At 42.1% G+C, this 15882-nt stretch overlaps 1 protein-coding gene across 1 annotated transcript in view; it reads left to right on the forward strand.

Annotated features, from left to right (window-relative positions):
* Nucleotides 1–15882, forward strand: part of LOC141772988 (SPRY domain-containing protein 3-like) — a 57617-nt gene that overhangs the window by 12151 nt on the left and 29584 nt on the right. The gene's annotated exons all lie outside the window — the stretch shown is intronic.

A 15882-nucleotide genomic window follows, 5' to 3' on the forward strand; every position in this document is an offset into this window, starting at 1 on the left:
GTAAACAATATGCCTGTAAATAAAAATGTTGAGCTCTGAGCTCATCACTATTGTACTTTACCTTTAAACCATCACTTTACTCTTATGTACTTTTATTATACATATACAATTACTACATTCCTGTTTGCATTCAGTTTATTCATTTGCAATACTGTCTATACAAATTTATATTACTTGTTTTATATTTTATTTGTTTATATTTTAGAACTTAGATTTTGCTTTTACTTGTGTGATTTCCTTTTTTATAGATATTTAAAGAGCATTGTTGGAGGGAGCCTGAGGCCTAAGGTTTTCATTGCCAACGACTGCTTCCCTGTAATTGTCACGCGTATGATAATAATAAAGCTCAAAGCACTTCTGTGCCCGAGTACAGATTCTTAGTCTCTCTTTGTAAGAGGGTAAAGGCAAGTGTTACACAGTTATGAATACTAACTGATTGTGTTCGAATGGTGGCTTTTGTGGGAGCCCCCTAGGGCTCCAAGCGCATGCTTGAATACGCCTGCCTACGTGCAAAAATACACTATCAATACATTCCCTGGAGTGAACATGAGCAGTGTATTTTACTGGTATGACCGTGAGTAATCCACGGATGTGTTTTCCCGTGTGAGTAAGACGATATTTCCCTAGTGTCAGACTTGATACTAAATTATAACACTGACGACGTTATCGCCAGCAAAATACCTCCGGTAATTAAATCTATGCTCTACTTTATAACCGCAGTGTTTATGTCAAAGCAAGCCACTAATGCATCTATTTGGAAATTACCTCCTCTGTAAGTGAATTTCACCTGAATTTCTCACCGCGATAAGCTGCAACCTGGGTTTGTTTTTCCAATGAACCAGAGTGTATATCACTGGTGTTTCTGACTGTTAGTGGTTGCGACGTGGGTGTGTGTGACTCAACTATGTCATGGCAGGTGTATTGCTGAGGACCCAAGGAAGCGCATTGTGAACTGTGAAGTTGTTCGTATGAGCGGTTCTTGAGAAAGCTGCAAGCAGCAACATCTCAGCTCAAGCGTTCAGCCCGTTCTGAACAGGCACTGCACTAGTTTCTCAAATCAGGATTTCTGGGGAGCTCATGTCTCTTTCAGGGGAGTCGAGCTCCTCGTAGCTCCCCCTGATATTTGGCCTTGTTGGTGGTAGAGGGTTAGAGTTCAGCTTCAGGGCTGTTTTCCCTGACACAGACTAAACTATGATTCAAGTAGCTGTTGTGAGCCACTCGAATGGAATTCATTGTTGGCAACAGCCGTGTTATCAGCGGTATCACAATGCTCTATTCCTACCACTTTACAGTAGTGAAACTGTAGCACCTTTGTTCTGTGTGAAGGTGTGAGCTCTCATCACCGCCCCCTCCTCCAACTTCAAAACCACAAGACTACAGGCAGGTCTCTCATTGACACAGGAGCGATGGAGGCCAGGCTGTGTGTGGGTCCCATATGTGGTTACGTGATAAACATATCTGTCCACGGTGGTACACTCTATCTGCCACACACACACACACACACACACAAATGTAATACAGAGGCCATCATCGTTTCTGAAAGTAGACAGAGGTCATAAAAGCAGAGAGCAGTGGGTGAGAGGATGTTTCAACCAGCTGCTCTCTGTCTTTCTGCCTCTCCCTTTTCTGGACCGAGGAGTGGCAATGGCACGAAACGTGTTGGTGGAGCCAAGTGCCTGGCAGTCCACCAGGTTGTAAAAATTCAATAAGTGGAGTAACGGGACACTTAGGAATCTTTTACTCTTTCTCATGTGGCTGGAGGTTTTCACAGCTGGGGTGCCGGGCAAGCGGCAAACTCTAGTGCGGAGAAATGAGGCCAAGTGCCAAATAAACTGTAGTTTTTTGAATGGTCACTTGAGGCTGGCTCCAAAAGAGAGTCAATCCCCGTAGACCACCATGTTAAAATGCCCAACTTAACAGCAGAGATAAACATGTTTACCGCCTGGTACAAAAAACGGTTTTGGTCTCTATATTAATTTCCGAGTTCATAACAAGTGTATGGGGTGAATTTTCATATAACTAACCTGGCATAATTGGGGGCATGGCCGCTTTGAGTGACAGGTGGGTGCCGTCTTTGGCCGCTAGCTGCTAGCTGTCTGCTCTGCTGCGTCACCCGGCCCGCCTCAGCTCCACCGACGATCCACCTCTTTGCCCGTTTTTGCATGAGCCGGGAGAAAAGGCCAAAGAGTGCAGAAGCAAACAAAACTTTTTTCACAATAGCAGCTACATGGCGCTGCGGTAGCGCTGTCGCCATTTTGGACTGAAAACATCAATGAGTGTGTGGTCATGGATGTATAAAGAGACGTCTGTAAATCAGAGGATACTTTTTTTTTTAGGTAAATCAACTTCCCAGTACGAACACTTAAATATCCCTCATTTAAATCATTATGTCCTAAAAATTATAAAATTAACTAATAGCTGAATCCAGAGTTATTTTCCTCGGCATAATGAACGTGCATCAGACCCACAGGACTGCACCGCCCTGCACATTCATATGACGTATCCGGTTCTGCCAGCTTCCTGCTGTATACAGCTGTAATGCGACTGTTAGCCTTCTAGATCCATGATGCAGTCATCATTGAGAGGGTTTAAGCGGGTGATAATACTCATACTGATAAGGCTGTCAAGTTTTGACAAGTAAAAGGATTTAGTGTAGACACTGAAGACCGGGAAGGGTGTGGGACAACAGTAACAGTAGCTGATTCCTGGAAGGACAGGGAAAGTTTGGTTTGTAGAGCAACAAGAGAGAGAAAAGGAAAGTTTGGCAGAGGAAGTGAAAAGATACGAGGAGGCGGAGGAGGAGGAGAAGTAAAGGGAAACGAGGTTTGTTTTGAAGGCTAGAAGTCTTTGAGTAGCAGGTTTAGTGTGAGGTAAGATCATGCTTTAAGGGCAGAACATGTCAGATACAAGGTGGTCTCACTTAATCTCTTTCTTGGTTTTGACTTCTCACGGTCTCAACTTTTCCAAGTGTCTACTTTGAACACAAAACTCTCCTCTACTTGTTTCTCCTCTTCTATCCTTGTCTCCTCTCCTCTATTATCCTCTCTCCTCTACTTGTTTCTCCTCTTCTATCCTTGTATCCTCTCCCCTCTCCTTGTTTACTCCTCTTCTCTCCTTTCCTCTCCTTGTTCCTCCCTTTCTATCATTTTCTCCTATCTCCTCTCTTTTCTTCTCTCCTTGTTTCTCCTTTTCTATCCATGTCTACCCTCCTTTCTTCTCCTCTCTTCTCTTGTCTCCTTTCCTCTCCTTTATCCTTGTTTCATCTCCTCTCTTCTCCTTTATCCTCCTCTACCCTCGTCTCATCTCCTCTATCCTTGTTTCCTCTCCTGCTCCTCTCTCCCCTTGACTCCTCTCCTCTCCTCTCTTCTTGACTCCTCTCCTCTCCTCTCTCCTTGACTCCACTCCTCTCCTCTTTTCTCTCCTTGCCCTCTCCTGTCCCCTCCTCTCGTGTCCTTGTTTTTCCTATTCTATCCTTGTCTCCTCTCTTGTCTTGTTGTTTCTTCTCCTCTCCTTTATCCTCATCTTGCCTTGTCTCCTCTAACCTTGTTTCCTCATCTGCTCCCCTCTCCCCTTCCCTTGTCTTCTCCGGTATCTTTGTCTCTACACCTTCTCTGTATCCTAGTTTCCTTTCCACTCCTCTCTCCTTGACCTTTCTCCTTTCCTCTCCTCTCCTCTCTTGCTATTTGCTCCATCCAAACAAAACTCCTATGGATTTCAGTAACATTTCACTTGTCAAGTCCATTAATAGCTGTGAGCTATATTTTAAGGGGCATGGAAATATTTTTCCTCCTTTCTCAGATGTGCGGCTATGCAACAGATATTTCCATTCTTGGTGGTTTCCGATGATTTACACATCTATCGTTCGGTTGCCATAGATGAATTACACCTCCCCGGCTGCTCGGCGGTTTGTCTCACCTAACATCACCTCACGAACATTTGGTCAAAACCGGGAAGTCGTTTTCACTCGTTGCTATTTGACAAGCAGGGATAATAACTGTTCCGGATGATAGCTCCGATTGTTAAAGGGTGACGGAAAAAGATTGCTGCAAGATAAATGACTTTTCTGACTGGTATGCTTTTGATGAGGCGGTTCTGAGAAGTGCAAAGCCGCAGAATGCACAGTGCACAATGGTGACGGCAGTGACTTGTCTGCAGCTAAGTCTTTGCCTTTGTGAACTGCTTACATTACCGTCAGGGGGATGGCCACTCCTGTTTAGATAGGTGGGTATCTGATCCTGGATTTCTGCCCACTATCATCACATCTGCCTTGCCAAATATCCCCTTCTCTTGCTTCTGTTCTATGTACTCACGTGTTTCTCTGTTTTATAACTCTCTCTCTATTTCTTGTCATCAAATATTGCACTTGCATCACTAATCTTGGTTGTCCTTGAATCCGCTCTGATAAAGTTAGCATAAAAGGAAACTTTTCCTTTTCAGGGATGATACTGTTTCCACTCTGGCCTCTTTCATTTTATTTTGATCATCCTTTATTTTGCTACGCTCTTTGTTCCTTTTCAACTTTTGAATCACTCATCTGAAGGCCATTTGTTCAGGGTAATGAATACTCGGCCCTCATGGTTCTACTTCAGTGGAAAACCAAAGTAAATGGAGTGAATTTTAATTTGATGGCTGTGCCCTTGTTGGCTCTGTGTTGCCTTATAAAGAGTTTCACTGGCAGCTTGATATGCGATGAAAGCATGTTTTGTCATTATACAAAATGTACAAAAACATGAACTTGCCAAAGCAGCAGATATCCTCAATGTATTAACTCTCCTAAATAGCAACACCACTTGAAATAAAGGTATATCTCTCTGCAGTTTGAGGACCCTCAGTGTTAATTTAGGCTCTATTTGGTGATCAAATACCTTATTTAACAATAAATGAATGGTAATTAAGAGTAGAGGGTCAAAAATATACAACTATTACTACAAAAAAAGGGAGAACTACTGATTTTAACAATTTGAAACATGACATGTATACTTTGATTACATCCCTCTTTGGGGGTTCAAAAATATTGCATTAGATTAGATGTCACTGTATTTATATGTAGCAATATGTGCAGTACATAAATACTGCCAAAACTGTGAAACAAAAACTAATCTATTCAAACTTTACATTGTTTCATATAATGAACCTGTTTACATGACCATTGTGGTATTTGCACCAATTTGACCGCTGCACTGGTTTTGCAATCCCTGATTGTTTGGCCCTAAGAGCCAGTATGTTGATGACTGTACAAAAGTTAGCTGTAGCTAGCGAGCAACATGAGGTGTCACAATACCAGAAATATAGTATTTGATACCAATACCAGTAAAATACCACGACTTTTTTAATTCCAATTTGATACCACGGTGAAAAACAAAAAAATTATATTGCTGTGAAAACGTCTTCAAACATCTGTATTCATTCAAGTTTCTCACCAAAAACTACAATACACAAGATTACATTTGAACACATCATGATACCGTTATAATTGACCTTCGTCCAATACTCATTTACTGAATAGAACTTGAACGCATCATAATGTATATCAGTGGCACCTCCCATTAACGTTAGCCGTTAGCTCTGTGCTGCTCACCGGCTGCTAACAGCTAGCGTTAACTAGCTCTCGTCCTGCTAATTTCAAAACAGATTTGTTTTTCACAATGTAGCATTATCAGGGGGAAAATAGGGTGCGTCAGAAGTGAGTTTACTGTGCCCCAAATGCATTCTCTATATTCCTTGGGACGTCGTTAGTCTCAAGCCCTGACGGTACGTACTGTAGAAAAACGAGTACCGTCACGTTTTCACAATTTTGGCATTGACTTGGTACCGAAGTGTCAATTCTTGTGACATCCCTACTAGCAACACAAATGACTCAGATCTCACCTGAAACATCAGTTCTTTTATATGTTTTCTCTCCTCCTTTTTCCTCTTATCTCTCTACATTTACGAAGTCGAGTCATAAAGTCTCTAGCCAAAACATTTTTCAGAGCTGCTATTACACTTACAGAAATGATGTAAAACTCCCCCATCCCTTTAAAACATGTTAGAAAGTGATTTACAGCAACCAAAACTAGAAAGTTAGAGCTTTAAATGGTACCTCACGACAGCCCCCACCTGACCACGCCCAACAGGTTCAACAGACTTTTACCTTTCGACCAATAGATGTTAGTGCAGCAACGTTTTTTTATTTTAGCTTAGTTAACAATTTACTCTTTTAATAGAGGAAAGAAAATAATTTTGATCACATGCCATTAACAAACAGCAGTTTGGATCCTGAGCTCCTCTGACGACTCAAACCACTAACACTGTTCAAAAAGATTTGATTGAGCTGTTGGCTTTATTTTCCAAGGCTTTTGTTTAACACCAATAAATTAAATGTTCCTTTACAAGTGATCCGATTTGTATAAGGTTACCTCATCGCGCTTACATTGAAGTATTTATTTTCTCAACCAGCTGCCATGACTGTCAGCTGAAGGTGTTTTAGGCAAACACAACACGTTTGATAAAAATCCACATGCCACCATGCTCCTGCTCTGCTGTTTTTTCTTGAGAGGAGACAATGGCTGCCTTTCCACTGCGTACGTGCGGCTCAGTGCGAACACGAGCATCCAATCCTCTGCCTCCTGTTGTCACAGCAGTCACTGTGCCCACCAGCGTAATCCCCTCAGCTGCGGATGAGCGGGCCGACAAGTAAGTGGACGGCACCTGAGTCTGCAGTTATCAGTTTTCACAGCCCATATCTCACGTTCATGTGGAGATAAAACTTCAAGATGTATATATCATAACCCTCTGACACATCTTTTGTGCTGTAAAGGTGCACAAACATTTTTAATTCTTGGCTCCACATTGCAGTATCCTCTCCAGAGCATCTCCTTTTACGTAAGTTTGAAACACACCAATCATTGTCAAGTAATAATCGTCATTGCTCAGTGGCTTCCAATTGCCAGAGCCAGCTGTAGTACCAACGCCCCTCTAAAGTTGCCTGCTTCCTTCCTTCCTTCCTCTGGGAACAATAGTCAAGAATCCCAACATGACACTGCTCTTAGATGAAGTTCACAACTTTCCCATCGAGCTAGCAGTGGCACCATCACGTTTGACTGAGCAGCGTGAGAAAAGAGGAAACTACGAATAACTTAATCCAAGGAAAGTTGATGTACTGACTGTGTGGAGGCTGGCTGGCTGGTTGTGGCACAGGGGACCTGTGTCACACAAGATGACCGGAGTAAAACCTGTTTTATAGTCCAGGCTACGCGAGTCCCACCGTGATTTAAGTTCAGCAACCATAGACTGTATATAAAGATGGATGACACGTCCCCACTACCAAAATTTCCCGGACAAAGGAGCTGTCATCTTGAGATTTAGACGTCATTTGGAGCCAGTGTCTGCGCAGTAGTGATCGCCGTGGTATCGAGGTCCCGCCCACACACCCGCCTGAGCCAATCACGAGCTGAGCACGACCGCAGCTTGTTAGCGTGAGCCACCTAGCTGCTACGTTAGCACCACTGTAGATGTTTGGCTAGAAAGACACAAGCTGCCTTGTCGTCCATCTTTATATAGAGTCTATGCACTAGACGCATGTCTTGTACACGATGACGAAATCGCATACTAAAATACTATTCATACTAAGTATGACGTAAAATTTAGTATGCAGTGTGAACACACTGCATCACAATGTAAGTGTTCTCTTCAGCCTGCTGCTAATTTGTATCTTTTAAAAATAATTTTGTCATAGTATGTAATACTGTGTCATGCTGACATTGTTATGTAACGTCTGCTTTTACATTAACTTTCAGCAGTGGCTCAGTGTTTAGCACTAGAAGGTCCTGGGGTTGAACCTTTCTTTGTGAAGTTTGCATGTCCTCCCTTTTACTGAATGTGTTCAAGGAAAGAAATCAACACGCTTATCCGAGTATATCTATTTTCTGATTATTTTCCTTAAACATAACTCCAGCTGTCTGCATAGGCAGCCGTGTTCAAACAAGTACAGTCTGCGTGGACATTATGCATCGAACATCATGAGGACCCCCGCGGATATGCCGACATTGAAAATATAATTTGTGCTTGGCACATTCTGCACCTCGAGTCATGCATGTTATTCATCAAACCTGAGAATATACTGTACCTATTTTATTGAATAGCACACTTTTTTTCTCAGACTCAACTCAGTAAATGTTTTTGAATCTCTTAACTGAATGGATCCCTGTGGAGACTTGGGAGCGATTTTCTATGAATGGATCACCATTTTATTTATCACGTGCATGCGCACGATGCATGTGAGTGCATGCAGGTGACGCGATACACAGTCCTACCAATGGTGTCACACTATTCCACTGATCTACAGGGGAAGAAGACTGCTAGCAAATGACAATGGATGTAACAATACTGGATTATAAAAACGTGGCTTTACAAATGCTTTATGAGAAAGGAAATGCATTCAACGTGTTTGTTAGAGCTCAAGGATGCACACTATATGCTTTGGCAAGTAACACTGAATGTAAACATAACTTTGTTTGTTTACAAGAAAACCTCTTGGGGCACATCTCATTTCTATTTCAGCATCACAAACACCTTTTGTTTTTTTTACTTGGTGAGGTTTACGCTTAAAGACGTCTTCTTCACTTTTGCACCTCACATGTTCCTACATGGGAGGAACTGACTCCATCATGAGCTACTGTCTTAGTAAACCCGGTGGTAAATACTCACAGATTGTGAGTGCAGATTTGACCTGTGTCTTCATATTAGTAAAAAACCTCTGAGGGCGCTTTTACATGCCAACATTTAGTCCGTTTTAATTGAACTCTGGTGTGGTTCGTTTGGGCAGTTGTGAACGCAGTATTCATACTCTGGTGTGGACAAAAACAAACGGTCCAAGACCACTTGCGAAAGGTGGTCTCGGACAGTTTGTTTGGTCTCCGATGTTTGTTGACATCTGGGCTGAAGAGAACATACGGAACATGTTATTTAAAGTACACAAAAATAGTGACGTTTGTAAAGTCAGTCGAGATAAGCGGGAGGAGAAGGGATTCGTGCGCACAGTAGATCAGTGCCGAGTCAAAGTGAAAACACTTCGACAGTAGTATATCAAAGTCCACGTTCCCCTGCATAGAAGTGGGAGCTCTCGAGACGAAAAAGATACATTTGTTCCTTCGTACACGTCCCTCAGCAAATTATTTTTTTGAATTTGGTCTGCTTTGAATTATGCCGAACCAGACTAAATAGAAAACAAACCAAAAGTTTTAATTTCACTCTGATTCGGACTAGCCAAACGGACTATGGCTTGTGAAAGCACCCTGAGACTTTGTTGGCAAATTGCAGCTTTGGCTGAGGTGAAAGTTATTTTTAAGGTGTAGTCTGTGGACAATAGTATTGACTTGGATCCTAGAGGATTGTTATAAAACAACTTCCTCATCGCACTTAAAATAAATGACTGTGAATCTGTTATTCTATATCTATATGTCTTGCCATCTTTTTATGGCATCCCCTCTCTGGTGCTATTTAGCTCTCACCCCCGAGAGTAAAATGTTTTTCCGAAGGAGGCAACCTTCCTGTAAAACTAACTTTTTACGACTTTGTCCAAATAAATCAGCACTGGTGGCAATACGTGCTGGCATCGGAGCCGCAAGTTAATTTGGGCAACATCTTCCCAGCAGTGGTAATGGTGATAATAAATGGAGTGTATTAAAAGGTGTTGAAAAGCTCCACATGGCCAGTGAGTGATGAGGTGTCAGTGAAGGTCAACAATGTGGGTCCTTGGTTCTCACAGGTTTCAGAAATCTCAGAGGGACGATTGATTGATTAAACCTGCAGAGTGACTACGCATGTCTATTGTTTTAGGGCGTTGTTTCGTGAAATAACTTGTGGCGGTTGCGTAGTATTCAAATGTTATTGCCAGTGTGTCATACCAGATCAGAGTTTGAACACAAAGGCAGCCACTTGCTGTCTTGCAGAATTACAGTGTTGCTGCAGGTGGGGATGTTGCCGTAAGGCATGCTGCATGCATCAAGACAAATTCTATCTTGTCTTCTAACAGTAAATACTTGTTCACCTTACTCCACCTCACTTACTGTGTCAGTGCTATGGTAATTACAGGTTGTGTTTTGATTTTTTGCATAATGTTTTGGTGCTAAATGCCTCTTTGAACTTCCTAACTCAGTGAAACGAGGACAGAAAAGCAATTGTGACATCACACGAAACATTACACGCTTGAACAAGAAAGTTGTAAATAGTGAGTGATTTGTTTTGAATGCACTGACACCACAATTTGTACACATATAAAAATGAAATACATTTGAGGTTTTTGAGTTGAGTTTGAACATGTTATGCTGTTTCAATCAACCAGAACCTTTAATGAATAAGCGGTAGTAGAGTTATAGCGGTTTAGTTTAGGTGATTTATAGCTCCAAAGAACGAGCTGATGTCGGGTTTTTCAAGGTAATATAAACAAAGTTGTGACATGGATTAGGTAAGTAAGTAAGTCATTTTAACACCGTTCAGCACTAGTTGGTGTATTCAGTACAAACATCACCTGGTTGCTGCTTGCCCATTAAAAAAGCTGTAATGACAGAGTGGCTGTAACCATCTGTGGCATTATGGCATCCAGTCCATCAGGATATTCGTTTTAGTCTCCTTATGCACAAAAAAGTGACTGATGGACAGATTTAGCTACAGGAGGGCATCCAACCCAAGTGAGAGATGAATTAGCACAGCCTCTAGACAAGGACAAGGCCAGCTCATATAAACTGGAAAAACAAAGTTCGGAAACTTGTGTTTGGTGGATTATTTCTCTGTTGTTACAATGCTAATTGGCATTGTATTTTACATCGTTGGAAAGCCTGTTTATTTACCTTCGCAATGATGTCCAACTTGTAAGGATCATGCATTTGTGGGATGAGCAGCACAGCTGATTATGTGGGTAGCGCCCAAGAAAAATTTGCCAAAATGCTCCGTCAATGGTAAACAGTGTATTCTCCTGTTGGTGTTGACTCTTGTTTTGAGTTGTTTGGTGGATTGGATGATTGAACTCTCTATCAGTAACAAGGAACAAACAAGACATATTGGCAATTTTACACTTTATTCATTTAATACACCATCAGGAGCCTCAGTAGCGGTGGAAGATCCATACGCAGCCACAACAGCCTGGCACCTCCTCCTCATGCTGGTCACCAACCTGGTCACACGTTGCTGTGGGATGGCGTTCCATTCCTCAACCAGAATTGGTTGCAGGTCAGCCAACGAGGTTGTGTTGGTCACTCTAACACGTACAGCACGCCCAAGCTGATCCCACAAGTGTTGAATTGGGTTGAGGTCTGGACTCTTGGCAGGCCGTTCCATTCTCTCTACTCCCACATTGTGGAGGTAGTCTGTGATAACCCTGGCTCTGTGGGGGCGAGCGTTATCATCTTGAAGAATGAAGTTAGGTCCCAGATTGTGGAGATATGGGATCGCCACTGGCTGCAGAAACTCATCCCGATATCTCACTGCATTGAGATGGCCTTCAATGATGACAAGCCTTGTTTTGCCAGTGAGGGAGATGCCGCCCCACACCATGACACTGCCCCCACCAAAAGCTGTTACTCCATCGGTATTTTTCCAGTATAGTTTCCAAAATTAAAGTGGCACATTTGGCCCAAATCATTCACATTTTAATGTCCATATTTTAGTTTAAGAACATAAATTGTAAGGATTTATTTTGAGAGAAGAAATAACAGCGAAGAAAAAATGTGCAGGACCAGGAGATGAAAGAGAATTGGACAAAAAAGGACCACAATGGAAAACAATTAGAAATACATAATGAAATGAAAAATTAAAAGAATCAAATAGAAATGCAATAAAAACAAAAGTAAGTAGCTGCGTTATATGGACTCGACAGCTGTTGCGTGATGTCTAATCAGATCACAGTTTTGTTGACAAGTGTTTAACCACATAATAAAGAAGAGGTCTCCTAATTTCAGTTTCACCTTTCTTGAAGTTCCCCTATTAGGTGTGACAGGAAATTGGCAGGACCACTCTCTGGGCGTTACATCTGTTTCCCAGGCAGCCGCTCAACAAAACACGGCCTTGCACACCACCATTACCTTTCTCAGAACACTCAGAATTATAGGAGTGAGAGAGAGAAAGAGGGAGATTGTCAGCTATCTCAGTGAGGCATGCTTCGCTCAAGGCTACGTCTCTCTTGTTCCTGCCCTCTCGTCTCTCTCCTTCTTCCATTACTCAGCAGCGAGAAGCACAAAATAAAGGTGTGATTGAATGCTCATCGAACCGAAACTCTGTTCTCGGTATCCCAAAAGAGATGTTGTTGTCCAGGCATGAAAGTTCAGCAGGTTAAGGAGACTCAAGGTTACTCATGAAAGGGCAGTCTGTTATAAAGAACCGCCGAAGGCTCTGTATCCATGTGAACAATTAATCAGCAGATTACTATAAAGAAATATGATTTTGTCTCCGGGAATGTGAAGAGATTGTTTTTGTCTCCATTATTGTAAAAATGCACAGCAACGGCACTCTGCAGTAGGACGAAGCTGGCACTAAGTTTCATTGTGGTGAAATATCTTCAATTACAGAATGTTCAACTGTTCAACTGTATAAAAATGAACAGACATCAAGCAAAAGCTTTAACAGAATGAGTTAAGTTGAATGGCGCTAGTGTGAAGTTATTGGTGCAGAGGTGTGTGTACTCTGTGGTCCAGGCCCATTTATGACATTTTCAACAGCAGTATTTCTGCAGCTTTATGCAGCTAGACTGACAACTAGTAGCTGATGAAATTACGTAACCGTAGACACAAGCTTTAGTTTAGTAAGCCTGCAAGGCCAACTCACTGTTCAACTCATAGTTTTCATATTGTGTCACCGTGTGACCACCTCATATTGTCTCCCAGCACTTTAATTTTGAGAAATTGTTGAATCTAAAAAAAATAAATCCTGTGAGTACTCCCTTAAGTCCCTTTCACAAATGCAGTCCATCCCTGATTTGTTCATGGTTTGTTACACAGAATTACTGAGAAGCCGTCATTGGAAACTGTTTGGAAAAGTGAGTTTCCAGGGTGCTCTATAATAGTTATTATGTTAATGATGTCCATTAACAACTAGAGTTGTTCCGATACCGATACTAGTATCGGAAATGCGTCCGATACTGGACAAAATTCAGTATCGGGTATTGGCGAGTATGCCAGTCTATGCAACGATCCGATACCATAATTTATTAACCCAGAAAAAAACTTGTTTAACCGGAACGCAAATCTTCTTTGCCTCCCCAAAACAGTGGCCTTCACTGTGCTGTCGCCTTGGATGTATCATGGCTGCCACTGGCAACGACTGGTCTATAGCAGCGAAGAAGAACTGATTGCAGGTAGTTTGTCACGTGACAATAGCAAACAACAACAGTACGGTGCTTGTGGAGAGTGCAACAGTAGTCAGAGCGAGGAAATGCTTGCCATTTTGCAATATTTCACAGTGAAAAATCCAACAAGTAAAACGGTGATATGTTCAGTATGTAAGGCTTCTGTTTGGAGGGGTGACAGCACCCTAGTAGGGTGTGTGAATATTGCACCCTGCAGGACAAATTAGCAAACAGGCTGTCCACCGAGGAGACAGCTATTTATTCCTACCTTCATTTATTTATGTTCTTTGTAGCTGACAGACTTAATTACGAATTTTGATAACCATAATTATATATTTTTTTATCACGCTAGTATCGGATCGGTATCGAGGAAGAAAAAATGGTATTGTAACATCTCTTTTAACAACCTGGAATTAAATTGAGTTTTACAGTTTGCTGTGTATTCATTAATGTTTTTGAAGATTAACACCTGGAAAATATGTTCAATACAAAACAATACAAAATAAAAATGAGCTCATCGTGATGGTTCAATAAGGACACAAAGACCGTGCTCGTTTAACAGTGCATAAGTGTTGGCCCTTAATCTTGTACAATATATAGCAACACATCAACTATACAAGTACAGTTCTCAGCAACCAGTTTAACTTCTTATCAAGCTCAGAGACTGAAATGAAACTTTTTGACGGCCTCGGCTTCATTTCTGAGTTATTTTCGGTTTGATGTATCACTAAGCAACAGGGAAAATAACAAAAAGGGAAAATGGTAATAACTTAATTGAGACACTTGACTTTTTTTTATGTAGATGTTGAATAGCTGTTCCCACCAGGTGTGTCCTTCAAGTGGCTGGCTAGTGAAACACACACACACACACACACACACACATACACTTAAACACAAAGGCTTAATACAGAAGTGATTTTGTCCACCCCCACCTTGTCTGTCATTCTAGCCTTTCACACTGGGGGCGTATTCTTCTTTGTGCACGTGCTCACACAATCACACACATGCACTCACATGGCACGGAAACACTGCTCAGCCTAAAGGCTTTGTGGTTGCCTAGCTGCCCACCGTCTCACCTGTACCCGCCCAACTGCACCTGCTTAGATGCTTAACATCAAAATAGACCTGAAAGTAATTGCGTTATCATCGGTTACAATCTCAAGTGGCTGTTGATACTTGTAGGAGAGTCACCGTGGGCGGTTCAGTGAGGGTTTGACTGGGTTTTGAAGTGTCAATCTGTCATGGTGCCCACTCACTTAGGACACAGTTACAGAAGCTAGATGCGTAGTTAACTCCCTCACATCTGGAACAACATTGGGGATCCTGCCCAAGCTTGATCTGCTGTGACGTCGGTCTTTTGTCTCCATCTCAACTTTCCCACTTAAAAAGACTTGCATCACCGCCGGCCCTTTGGGCCCAGTCGCCAAATAAAGTAAACAGAGAAAGTCAACAGCAGTCAGCAGCAGTAAATGGGTTTACTGGGAAACTTGAGGCTGAGGTATGCTTGAAACAAACTATTTTGTACAACATGTCATCCCTCCACATCTGAGGGCAAAAGTGTTTATAGCTGTTTTGAATGGCCGATCTCAAAGACGGAGTAAAAATCCTGTCGTCATAGAGAGGGGCGAGACACTTTTGTGTTGTTCAGTTGGCGTCAAAACTCCTCTGAGCCATAACTCGGTCTAATCTGAACGCAAAAATGATACACACATTTCAGCTGCAACCAGCAGCTCTATAGACCATTTCAATACCATTCAGTTGCTAGGGCAACAGCTTTGGTCCAAGATTACTTCCTGTCAGCTACTGCATTAACAAACATTGCAACAGGAAATACAAAGGCCCATTTAGACGGTTTATGATGTCAAGTTTGAAAAGGTCTGTAGCTCGCTCAGTTGGTTTGTTGGTCGGTCGTTCCACAAAAATGTTTCCCCTCCATTTTGCAGCCACCGTTTTTTCCATAGGAGGCTGAAATTTGGAGTGGAGGTTGAGTGTTTGTGAGGTTGTGTGTGAATGCATGAACACTAGGGATGTCACGGTGAGGAGCACTGAATTATTGCCAAATAGGCACTTTTGCTTTTTGCTTTGACACCAAATCCGCCATTGTCTTGTCTGTCAACTCTCTCTCGTCCTGTGATAAGTGTGAAATCTGACTCCTGCTACTCTGTGCTCTGTACAGAACTGACACTGTCACTTTCAGTTTATAATTGTAGCGTCCATCGTCCGACTCTGTATTGATAACATGCTTAGTATTTTACAAATTTGAGTTTTTTTTATTTGATGAACACAGGCGCTGATACACAAAAATGAACTAAAGGAGTTTTATGTCTATAAATCATAGAAAAACGACAGGCGGGGCGGTGAGCAAGTAATGTAATCAGTGTATCCCCGAACACCGCGTAACACCGGTAACACAGACTACCGCGGCAAGCCTATTGAACGCGTTGATGCATGCGAGTACGTAGTCGCAGCCATTGCTAATTCACGCTTGATAGATTCAGTGTGAGTCACACTTTCCCAGGATATCATTATCTCTGATGTCCATTAATAAACTTAGAAATCATAGA

This window comes from Sebastes fasciatus, chromosome 8 (assembly GCF_043250625.1).
Source record: "Sebastes fasciatus isolate fSebFas1 chromosome 8, fSebFas1.pri, whole genome shotgun sequence".
Classification (NCBI taxonomy): Eukaryota; Metazoa; Chordata; class Actinopteri; order Perciformes; family Sebastidae; genus Sebastes; species Sebastes fasciatus.